Here is a 12040-nt window from a genome sequence, read left to right as displayed (position 1 = left end):
AAAGTTCACTTGAGAATGTAACTTTAAGAACGTTCTGGGATTTACATAAGAAAGAACTGAAATCAACATGCCCATTCTAAAAGATGAGAGACTTAACAAACAATCCAGGTTTTTTCAATATATCATTTCAGTTACATCACACTAAACTTTTGCTATAAACTTTTGCTAAAAATCACACAAAACCACATTATAGTTCAACAGGTTTAATTGGAAGTACTAGCTTTCGGAGCGCTGTTCCTTCATCAGGTGGTTGTGGAGTTTAACTTTGTCCATCCCAGTCCAACACCGGCATCATCAAATCATGGTCTACATGTGACTGACTCTTAATCGTCCTCTGAAACGACCAAGCAAGGCACACAGTTCAGGGGGTCGTTAGGTGCAGGCAAGTAATATTGCCACATCCACTGAAAATGTAAACAGAAAGCAAGGGATTGAAAGGAGAAGCAGCTCCTGTGGCAAGTTCCACTATGTCCCACAGAGTGAGAGTCCAACACTCGACAGCCCAAAAATACTGTACACTCCCCTAACCATGAGGTACGCACTTTAGCTAGTTCTCAGACTGTGATAATCCTAACTATCGAGCAGCTATTTGGATGGAAATAATGTGGAAAGCTTTGGGGAAGTAACAGGAGATTGGCACAAATGAATGATGCTCCTTGGAAACGCTGGTGCAGGTACGATGGGCTGAATGACTTCTTTGTGTGCTGTAATGATTGTGTGATTCTAACCAATAACAATGATGTACTCACAAACAAGGTGAAACTGGTCTCAGGAAATATTTCTGAGTGAAATTTAATTTGAAAATACCAAGGTGCCACCTCTATGTTCTCAGTGACTCTTGTGTTCATGGTGATGGAGGTGGACAGGGAGGTTGTGGCTGTGCTGAAGCATGTCCCTGTTGGTCCCGAAGGTTGGAGAAAGAGAAATCTACAGCACAGAAAAAGACCCTTCGGCCCATCATGTCTGCGCCAGTCAGAAACAAATACCTAAATATTCTGATCCATTTTCCAGCACCTGCACATAGCCCTGTAAACTTGGCATCACAAGTGTACATCGAAATATTTCTTTAATGTAATGAGGGTTTCTGCCTCTCCCACCCTTATAGGCATTGAGTTCTAGATTCCTACCGCCATCTAAGTGAAAAGGGTTTTCCTCACATCTCTAACCTTCTTGCCCCTTATTTTAAATTGATGCCCCTGATCATCAGGGGGAAAAGTTTCTTCCTCTCTCCCATGTCTATGCCTTTCATAATTTTATCCATCTCAATCACGTCCCCTCTCAATCTCCTCTATGCAAAAAAACCCAGTCTATATAATTTCTATCTCTTTGTCTTTCATTCCTGTTCTTCTCACTCTTCCTAGTCCAGCCTGGTGCCCTCATGTTGTAAATCTTGTCTGTCTCCTCACTGGTGTGAGCACACATTGTAACGTAGACGGTTTTCTCTCTCTCTCTCTCTGTCTCCATTCTCATCCGGGTCTGCAGCTCTCTGAGCTCACTCACTGTGATACATTTAACAATCCTCCCAGTTGCATTATAAATTAATCAAACTTCTCTCAATTTCCTCTCCTTAAGACATGAGTTCTGACTGCGATTTACTTCCATGGGCCCCCACCCTGCCTGTTACTATGACAGAGTTGGGATGAATATTTTGTATGTGTTCTAACAGAGTCCGGGACAGCCCCAAATTCTGCACAGAGCTGGAGAGGTTCCAGAGAAGCCGCACAAAGCATCCCCAGCATGGCTTTTTTTCTCTCTGGAGCAGTAATGTGCACAGAAACAGCTCAAGGAAATTAGATTAAAGCCAGGGTATAACCCAGCATGGGCCTCTGGCCTAACATTCCAACTGAATTCAAGCAACAATTCATACCATTCCATACCTTCACTCAATAACATCTGTTTTTTCTTTAAAGATTTCTTCAGAAAAACTATGTGCTTGCTTTTTATTTATTGTCTGCAGAGAGCTGTATTCCTGCAACAACTCACTGATTTTGTCCTCTGAATAAAAGCACCGCTGTCTGTGTGAGAGGGTGTGGGATCCACAGAATTGGACTCTCATTTCTCACATCCTCACTCATTACACAAACTGACAGGACCAAGGCACCATGAGCCCATTCACAATGCAATTCCAACTTCTAGCTCAGTTTAATAAACCTGGTCAGCATAGATGAGTTGGACTGAAGGGTTTTTTTCCATGCTATATGAGTTTATGGCTCTCAGAAACAACACAGCAGTCACTGTCCAGAAAAATCATACCCAGGGCTAAAAGGATCAAAGAGGAGAAAGTAGGAACATGTGACTGAGTTGGATGATCAGCCATGATCGTATTGAATGGTGGGGCAGGATGGAACGGCTGAATGTTTCTATCCTCTATGTTTCTATATTTCCCTGAATGACCAACATTTGGTTAGCTGCTAATTGTTGCTATTGAGATCCTGGAGCTGGTGGTAAACTGGTCTGAGCTGGTCCTCCTGCCCCTGTGTCCTTGGGCCAGGGGAAGGCCTGTGATGCTGCATTTGTGTGCCACCTCCAGGATGCATTTCAGTAACTCACCCGGGTGCCTTCGACAGCTGCTCTCAAACCCTGGCCTTCTACTCACCAGGAGGACAAAACCTGGCAGAAGGCTGTGAGGGAAAAGTGCAGGTCATGGTGTTTGCACTGCACACTGTCTCAAATACAAACCCCCTCAGCCCTCTAGAACACTGACCCCATGCCAGTTAAAAACCCCAGCCTGGTATCCAGCATCTCCCCTGTCTCTACTCCCTCTTATTTCCAGTTGACGACCACAATAGCTTCTCCAATTGGAATGACCAGCTACTCTCAGGGCTAAGACATCCAGTTCCTGAGCAACCAAGCTCCCCAAATTGCTTTGTTCAGGCCTCCCACCCCCTGCCCCTAGCTATCATACTGATGTGGGACAGCCTTTTATAAAGAAGGAAGATGATCTCCCCAATCCCAGTAAAATTCACTGTGTCACTGGATTCTTTATTATTATATTTTATATGAGCTGCCAGTCTCTTCTCATGTTCTCTCTTAGACTCTACCATCTTCATTTCCTCTCTATGACATTTCCAAATTTATCATGGTTCTCATTTGTGTTACCAACCTAATCTCTGACATAAACCCACTTTGTCTGCTTTTTCTTAGATTTTGTTTCATTTATAATGTGAAAAATTGCTCATGTACATGGATTTTAGCAAGCTGATTGATAAGGTTCCCCATAGTAGGCTCATTCAGAAAGTAAGGAGGCATGGGATACAGGGAAATCTGGCTGTCTGGGATCTCTGCTCTTTGTGATTTTTACAAATGACTTGGATGAGGAAGTGGACAGGTGCGTTAGTAAGTTTGCTGATGACACAAAGGTTGGTGGAGTTGTGGATAGTGTGGAGAGCCCAAAGTACACTAGCTGATACTTTCTCATATTGTGTCCAGTTCCTCATTAGAGGAAAGCTTTAGAGAGGGTGCTGAGGAGATTTACTAGGATGCTGCCTGGACAGGAGGGCATGCCTTATGAAGAAAGGTTTGCTTTTCCCATTGCAGCGAAGGAGGATGAGGGGTGACTTGATAGAGGCGTACAAGACGATGAGAGGCATAGAGAGAGTGGACAGCCAGAGACTTTTTCCCATGGTGGAATTGTTTATCACAAGGGGGCATAATTTAAAGGTAACTGGAGGAAGGTTCAAGGGAGATGTCAGACGTAGGTTCTTTACTCAATGGTGGGTGCATGAGATGCACTGCCAGTAGTGGTAGTAGAGTCGGATACATTAGGGACATTTAAGCGACTTAGATAGGCATGCGGAAGTTAGTACAATGAAGGGTATGTAGGTTAGTCTGATTTTAGAATAGGATAAAAGGCCGGCACAACATTGAGGGCTGAAGGGCCTGTACTATGCTGTACTGCTCTATGTTCTATGTTTGTTCTGTATACGAAAAGCAGGACAAATCCAACCCGGCTAATTACTGCCCCATTAGTATATTCTCAATCATCAGCAAAGTTGTGAATGTTTTTGTGAACGCATGGAATGCGTTGTCAGCGGTGGTGGTGGAAGCAGAGTAATTAGGGAATTTAAGCGGCTCCTGGACATGCACATGGACAGCAGTGAATTGAGGGCTGCGTAGGTTAGGTTATTTTATTTTAGATTAGGAATAATCCTCGGCACAACATCGTGGCCCAAAGGGCCTGTTCAATGCTGTACTTTTCTCTATTCTATCTTCTATGTTCTAAAGTACTGGAAGGTGTCAGTGACAGAGCTATCAAGCAGCACCTGCTCAGCAATAACCTGCTCAGTGACGCCCAGTTTGCGTTCTGCCAGGGCCACTCAGCTCCTGACCTCATTACAGCTTTGGGTTCAAATATGGACCAGAGAGCTGAATTCCAGAGTACTGGGGTGAGGAACAGCACTTGACCTAGTGTGACAGTAAGGATCCCTAACAAAACTGGTATCAATGGGTATTGGGGCAAACTCTCTGCTGGTTGGAGTCATACCTGGCAAACAGGAAATGGTTGTGGTTGTTGGAGGTCAGTCATCTCAGCTCCAGGACATCTCTACAGGAGATTCTAAGATAGTGTTCTGAGCCCAACCACCTTCAGCTGCTTCAGCCATGACCGTCCCTCCATCAAAGGGTCCGAAGTGGGATGTTTGCCGATGATTGCACAATGTTCAGTACCATTTGGGCACCTTAAATACTGAAGCAGACTGTGTTCAAATGCAACAAGATCTGGACAATATCCAGGCTTGATCTGGCAAGTGGCAAATAACATTCATGCCAGACACTTGCCAGGCAATGACCATCACCAATAAGAGATAATCTAACCACTGTCCTTTGACATTCAATGGTATTACTATCAGTAAATCCTCCACTAACAAAAGCCTGGGGTTACCATTGATCAGAAACTGATCTGGACTAGCCGTATAAACACAGTGGTTACAAAAGCAGATCAGAAACTTGGTATACTGTGGCGAGTCACTCACCTCCTGGCTCCCCAGAGCCTCACTACAATCTACCAAGCAGAAGTCCAGAGGGTGATATAATACTCTCCAAAGCATGTCCATGCGTGAATTTTTTAAAAACCTAGCAAACCCCAATTGTCTTCCTCATGGTACATATCTCTATTGTTACTGGACCAGTCTTCTCTTTGTTCGCCATCCAATGTTTTATTACGGTATTTGCCTCTCAGACTTCGATTGCATTTTGCTTAAGACAAGCCATTGATTACCTGTCATTATTGCCCCTTGAGAGGGTGGGGGTGAGCTGCCTTCCTGACCCGCTGCAGTCCATGTGCTGTAGGGTGACCCACAATGCCCTGAGGGAGGGAATTCCAGGATTCTGACCCAGTGACACTGAAGGAACGGTGATATATTTCCAAGTCAGGATGGTGAGTGGCTTGGGGGGGAACTTGCAGGGGATGGTGTTCCCATGTACCTGCTGCTCTTGTCCTTCTACATGGAAGTAGTTTGAAAAGTGCTGTCTGAAGAGTTTTGGTGAATTTCTGCAGTGCATCTTGTAGATAGCATACACTGCTGCTACTGAGCGTCGGTGGGGGAGGGAGGGGATGTTTGTGGATGTGGTGCCAATCAAATGGGCTACTTTGTCCTGGATGGTGTCAAGCTTCTTGAGTGTTGTTGGAGCTGCCCCCATCCAGGGCAAGTGGGGAGTATTCCATCACACTCCTGACTTGTGTCCTGTAGATGGTGGACAGGCTTTGGGGAGTCAGGAGGTGAGTTACCAATTGCAACTCATCTGTTCAGCATTGTCTCATATTGTACATTCAACTCATATGGCATTCTGTATCAAGCTCCACTTCAGGGACCTCTTGTGGCTCAGTAGTAGTGCCTCTATCCCTAGAAAGGGAGGTCAAAGTTCAAGTTCCCACCTGGATCAAAGATGAATAGCAACATCTCTGAACAGGTTGATTAGAAAACTTGGTTAAATGAAAAATGAATTCTTGATAAATAATACATTCTATTAGCTTTCTTAATTACTTACTGTACCTACAGACTAACCTTTCATGATTCATGCACAAGGGCACCTTGGAGCTTTCCAATCCTTCACCATTTAGAATTGTAAGCTTCTATTTATACTTCCTGCCAAGATGGATAATTTCACATTTGCCATAACATTGACTGATCACCTAAGCTATCTATGTCTTTCCGTATAAAGGCAAATGCTGGAAATCTGAATCAAACAATGCTAGAGAAATGCTATGGGTCTAGCATCATCTGTGGAGAGAAAGATTTTTTGAGTCCAGCGACCCTATGTCAGAACTATTCAGACCAGAGTTCAGTGTGCAACCCTGTGGCAGTTTGCTAAGTGTGGGAGTTTAAGAGTTAATCTTTTGCCTTATCATCTCGGATTAAATACTGTTAGTTCTTTGATGACATCAACTGTTTAATAGGGTTTAATTCTAAAGTGTAGACACTAAAGTGTCTCTTTTAGGACTCAACAGAATAAAAACAATCTCTCCAAATGGGTAGGATTGTTGGAGCTTGAATTATTAATTGGAGCCAACAGTTAATCTAGAATAAACCAGTTCCTGAAACAGCTGAGGCAGAGACTATTAAATAAAAGGCTTCTGTCCAACCAGCAGTGAGTGGAACCAGCAGGGAGCGTGGTGTGCTCCTGCTGTCTCTCTTTCCTAACCCTGTTCCCAAAGCTGTACCAAACCAAGGACCAAGAGCTCGGAAGGTTATTAATCAGAGAGTCCTAAATTACAGAACATGCCCATCAGGTCTTCTTCAGATGATGAGAAACTAAGGTGAATTGTTTAAAGAAAATACACATCTACAAGTTATGGGCTGTGTAAACTCTACCCAACTTTTAAATTTGTTTATGAAATGAGTTAGCTCAGTTGGCTTGACAGCTGGTTTGTGATGAAGAGTTATGCTGATCGTGATTTGGAGGTGTTGGTGTTGGACTGGGTTGGACAAAGTTAAAAATCACACACACCAGGTTATAGTCCAACAGGTTTATTTGGAAGCACTAGCTTTTGGAGCACTGCTCCTTCATCACATGATTTTGGAATAAAAGATTGTAGGACACTGGATTTATAGCAAAAGTTTACAGTGTGTTGTAAATGAAATGAGATATTGAAAAAGATCTAGATTGTTTGTCAAGTCTCTCATCTTTTAGAATGGGCATGTTGATTTCAGTTCTTTCGTATGTAAATCCCAGAACGTTCTTAAAGTAACATGCTCAAGTGAACTTTAACAATAGGTGCCATGTCAGCCCAGATAATGCATTGAAGGTGTGAGGTGCCCTGTGTGAGGCTGTCTGTGCCCTGCACTACATTACATGCAGACGCCATATACTCACACAGACCCTCGCTCGCACACACACGCACCATAGACTCACGCAGACTCTCTCTGTACGCTCACGCATACAGTCTCACACATACCACAGGCAGTCATAACCCCTGCCCCTCCCCCCAACCTGCACACATACACCTACATGTACGTACATATATAAGTTTGTGGGGTGAATTAATACTTTCAGAATTACATTTGATTTTGCTCAAAAACTGCAGGAATCCACATCAGATTCTACCAACCCGTTTTTAGATTTGAATCAGTCTGAACATTGAGGCACAGACAGCCTCACACAGGGCACCTCACACCTTCAATGCATTATCTGGACTGACAAGCAACCTATTGTTAAAGTTCACTTGAGCATGTTACTTTAAGAACGTTCTGGGATTTACATACGAAAGAACTGAAATCAACATGCCCATTCTAAAAGATGAGAGACTTGACAAACAATCTAGATCTTTTTCAATATCTCATTTCATTTACAACACACTGTAAACTTTTGCTATAAATCCAGTGTCCTACAATCTTTTATTCCAAAATCATGTGATGAAGGAGCAGTGCTCCAAAAGCTAGTGCTTCCAAATAAACCTGTTGGACTATAACCTGGTGTGTGTGATTTTTAACTTTGTCCAACCCAGTCCAACACCAACACCTCCAAATCACGATCAGCATAACTCTTCATCACAAACCAGCTGTCAAGCCAACTGAGCTAACTCATTTCATAAACAAATTTAAAAGTTGGGTAGAGTTTACACAGCCCATAACTTGTAGATGTGTATTTTCTTTAAACAATTCACCTTAGTTTCTCATCATCTGAAGAAGACCTGATGGGCATGTTCTGTAATTTAGGACTCTCTGATTAATAACCTTCCGAGCTCTTGGTCCTTGGTTTGGTACAGCTTTGGGAACAGGGTTAGGAAAGAGAGACAGCAGGAGCACACCACGCTCCCTGCTGGTTCCACTCACTGCTGGTTGGACAGAAGCCTTTTATTTAATAGTCTCTGCCTCAGCTGTTTCAGGAACTGGTTTATTCTAGATTAACTGTTGGCTCCAATTAATAATTCAAGCTCCAACAATCCTACCCATTTGGAGAGATTGTTTTTATTCTGTTGAGTCCTAAAAGAGACACTTTAGTGTCTACACTTTAGAATTAAACCCTATTAAACAGTTGATGTCATCAAAGAACTAACAGTATTTAATCCAAGATGATAAGGCAAAAGATTAACTCTTAAACTCCCACACTTAGCAAACTGCCACAGGGTTGCACACTGAACTCTGGTCTGAATAGTTCTGACATAGGGTCGCTGGACTCAAAAAATCTTTCTCTCCACAGATGATGCTAGACCCATAGCATTTCTCTAGCATTGTTTGATTCAGATTTCCAGCATTTGCCTTTATACGGAAAGACATAGATAGCTTAGGTGATCAGTCAATGTTATGGCAAATGTGAAATTATCCATCTTGGCAGGAAGTATAAATAGAAGCTTACAATTCTAAATGGTGAAGGATTGGAAAGCTCCAAGGTGCCCTTGTGCATGAATCATGAAAGGTTAGTCTGTAGGTACAGTAAGTAATTAAGAAAGCTAATAGAATGTATTATTTATCAAGAATTCATTTTTCATTTAACCAAGTTTTCTAATCAACCTGTTCAGAGATGTTGCTATTCATCTTTGATCCAGGTGGGAACTTGAACTTTGACCTCCCTTTCTAGGGATAGAGGCACTACTACTGAGCCACAAGAGGTCCCTGAAGTGGAGCTTGATACAGAATGCCATATGAGTTGAATGTACAATATGAGGCAATGCTGAACAGATGAGTTGCAATTGGTAACTCACCTCCTGACTCCCCAAAGCCTGTCCACCATCTACAGGACACAAGTCAGGAGTGTGATGGAATACTCCCCACTTGCCCTGGATGGGGGCAGCTCCAACAACACTCAAGAAGCTTGACACCATCCAGGACAAAGTAGCCCATTTGATTGGCACCACATCCACAAACATCCCCTCCCTCCCCCACCGACGCTCAGTAGCAGCAGTGTATGCTATCTACAAGATGCACTGCAGAAATTCACCAAAACTCTTCAGACAGCACTTTTCAAACTATTTCCATGTAGAAGGACAAGAGCAGCAGGTACATGGGAACACCATCCCCTGCAAGTTCCCCCCCAAGCCACTCACCATCCTGACTTGGAAATATATCACCGTTCCTTCAGTGTCGCTGGGTCAGAATCCTGGAATTCTCTCCCTCAGGGCATTGTGGGTCACCCTACAGCACATGGACTGCAGCGGGTCAGGAAGGCAGCTCACCCCCACCCTCTCAAGGGGCAATAATGACAGGTAATCAATGGCTTGTCTTAAGCAAAATGCAATCGAAGTCTGAGAGGCAAATACCGTAATAAAACATTGGATGGCGAACAAAGAGAAGACTGGTCCAGTAACAATAGAGATATGTACCATGAGGAAGACAATTGGGGTTTGCTAGGTTTTTAAAAAATTCACGCATGGACATGCTTTGGAGAGTATTATATCACCCTCTGGACTTCTGCTTGGTAGATTGTAGTGAGGCTCTGGGGAGCCAGGAGGTGAGTGACTCGCCACAGTATACCAAGTTTCTGATCTGCTTTTGTAACCACTGTGTTTATACGGCTAGTCCAGATCAGTTTCTGATCAATGGTAACCCCAGGCTTTTGTTAGTGGAGGATTTACTGATAGTAATACCATTGAATGTCAAAGGACAGTGGTTAGATTATCTCTTATTGGTGATGGTCATTGCCTGGCAAGTGTCTGGCATGAATGTTATTTGCCACTTGCCAGATCAAGCCTGGATATTGTCCAGATCTTGTTGCATTTGAACACAGTCTGCTTCAGTATTTAAGGTGCCCAAATGGTACTGAACATTGTGCAATCATCGGCAAACATCCCACTTCGGACCCTTTGATGGAGGGACGGAATAAAAGGATGATTAGGGTAGGAATAGAGCCAATCAAAGACAGAAGTGGGAAGTTGAGTGTGGACCCTGTGGAGATTGGAGAGGTGCTAAACAAACATTTCTCATCGGTTTTCACTCAGGAGAAGGACAATATTGTTGAGGAGAAGAATGAGGTACGAGATATTCGACTAGAAAGGATCATGGTTAGTTACGGACAGGTGTTATCAATTCTGGAAGGAGTGAAAGTCCCCTGGGCCGGATGGGATTTATCCGAGGATTCTCTGAGAAGCAAGGGAAGAGATAGCAGAGCCCTTGGCTTTGATATTTGAGTCGTCATTGTCTATAGGCTCATTACAGAGGACTGGAGGATTAGAAATGTTGTGCCCTTGTTCAAGAAGGGCAGTAGAGATGATCCAGGTAATTATAGACCAGTGAGCTTTACTTTTGTTGTAGGAAAGGTTTTGGAAAGGATTATAAGAGATAAGATTTATAATCATCTGACAAGCAACAATTTGATTTCAGATCATCAACATGGTATTGTCAAGGGCAGGACATGTCTCACAAACCTCATTGAGTTTTTTGAGAAGGTGACCAACCATGTAGATGAGGGTAGGGCAGTTGACGTGGTGTACATGGACTTCAGTAAAGCCTTTGATAAGGTTCCACATGGTAGGCTATTGGACAAATTGTAGAGGCATGGAATTGAGGGTGATTTAGCAGTTTGGATGAGAAACTGGCTTTCTGAAAGAAGGCAGCGAGTGGTGGTTGATGGAAAATATTCAGCCTGGAGTTCGGTTACTAGTGGTGTGCCACAAGGATCTATTTTGGGACCACTGCTATTTGTCATTTTTATAAATGACTTAGATGCAGGCACAGGTGGATGGATTAGTAAATTTGCAGACGACACTAAAGTTGGTGGGGTAGTGGACAGTTTGGAAGAATGTTACAGTTTGCAGGGAGACTTGGATAAAAAGCAGAATTGGGCAGAGAGGTGCCAAATGGAATTCAATGCAGCTAAATGTGAGACAATGCACTTTGGGAAGAATAACAGGAAGACAGAGTACTGGGTCAACGGAAAGATTCTTGGTAGTATGGGTGTGCAGAGGGATCTTGGAGTCCATGTACATAGATCCCTGAAAGTTGCCACCCAGGTGGATGGTGCTGTTAGGAAGGCATACGGTGCGTTAGGTTTCATTCGTCGAGGGATTGAGTTCCAGAGCCGCAATATCATGCTGCAACTATACACAACGCTAGTGCAGCCACACTTGGAATATTGTGTACAGTTCTGGTCCCCATATTTCGGGAAGGATGTGGAAGCATTGGAAAAGGTGCAGTGGAGATTTACCAGGATGTTGCCTGGTCTGGAGGGAAGGTCTAATGAGGAAAGGCTGAGAGACTTGGGTCTGTTCTCATTGGCAAGAAGAAGGCTAAGAGGGGATTTGATAGAGACATACAAGATGATCAGAGGATTAGATAGGATAGACAGTAAGAATCTTTTTCCTAGGATGATGATGTCAGCTTGTACGAGGGGGCATAGCTACAAATTGAGGGGTGATAGATTTAAGACAGATGTCAGAGGCAGGTTTTTTACGCAGAGAGTGGTATGGGTGTGGAATGCCCTGCCTGCCAATGTAGTCAACTCAGCCACATTAGGGAGATTTAAACAATCCTTAGATAAACACATGGATGATGATGGGATCGTGTAGGGGGGGCGAGCTGAGAATAGTTCACAGGTCGGCGCAACATCGAGGGCCGAAGGGCCTCTTCTGCGTTGTACTGTTCCATGTTCTATGTTCTAAGACTCTTCT

At 43.5% G+C, this 12040-nt stretch overlaps 1 long non-coding RNA gene across 1 annotated transcript in view; it reads right to left on the bottom strand.

The window, feature by feature from the left end:
* Positions 1-258: 258 nt before the first annotated feature.
* The window catches only part of LOC122556543, a 126331-nt gene continuing 114549 nt past the window's right edge, over positions 259-12040 (bottom strand). Inside the window, exon 4 of the long non-coding RNA XR_006313557.1 lies at positions 259-404. This is a non-coding gene — a long non-coding RNA (uncharacterized LOC122556543). The remainder of the gene's footprint in view (positions 405-12040) is intronic.

The sequence above is a fragment of the Chiloscyllium plagiosum genome, chromosome 2 (assembly GCF_004010195.1).
Source record: "Chiloscyllium plagiosum isolate BGI_BamShark_2017 chromosome 2, ASM401019v2, whole genome shotgun sequence".
Classification (NCBI taxonomy): Eukaryota; Metazoa; Chordata; class Chondrichthyes; order Orectolobiformes; family Hemiscylliidae; genus Chiloscyllium; species Chiloscyllium plagiosum.
The sequence above is the reverse complement of the archived record's forward strand: the minus strand, read 5'-3'. Positions and strand labels throughout refer to the sequence as shown.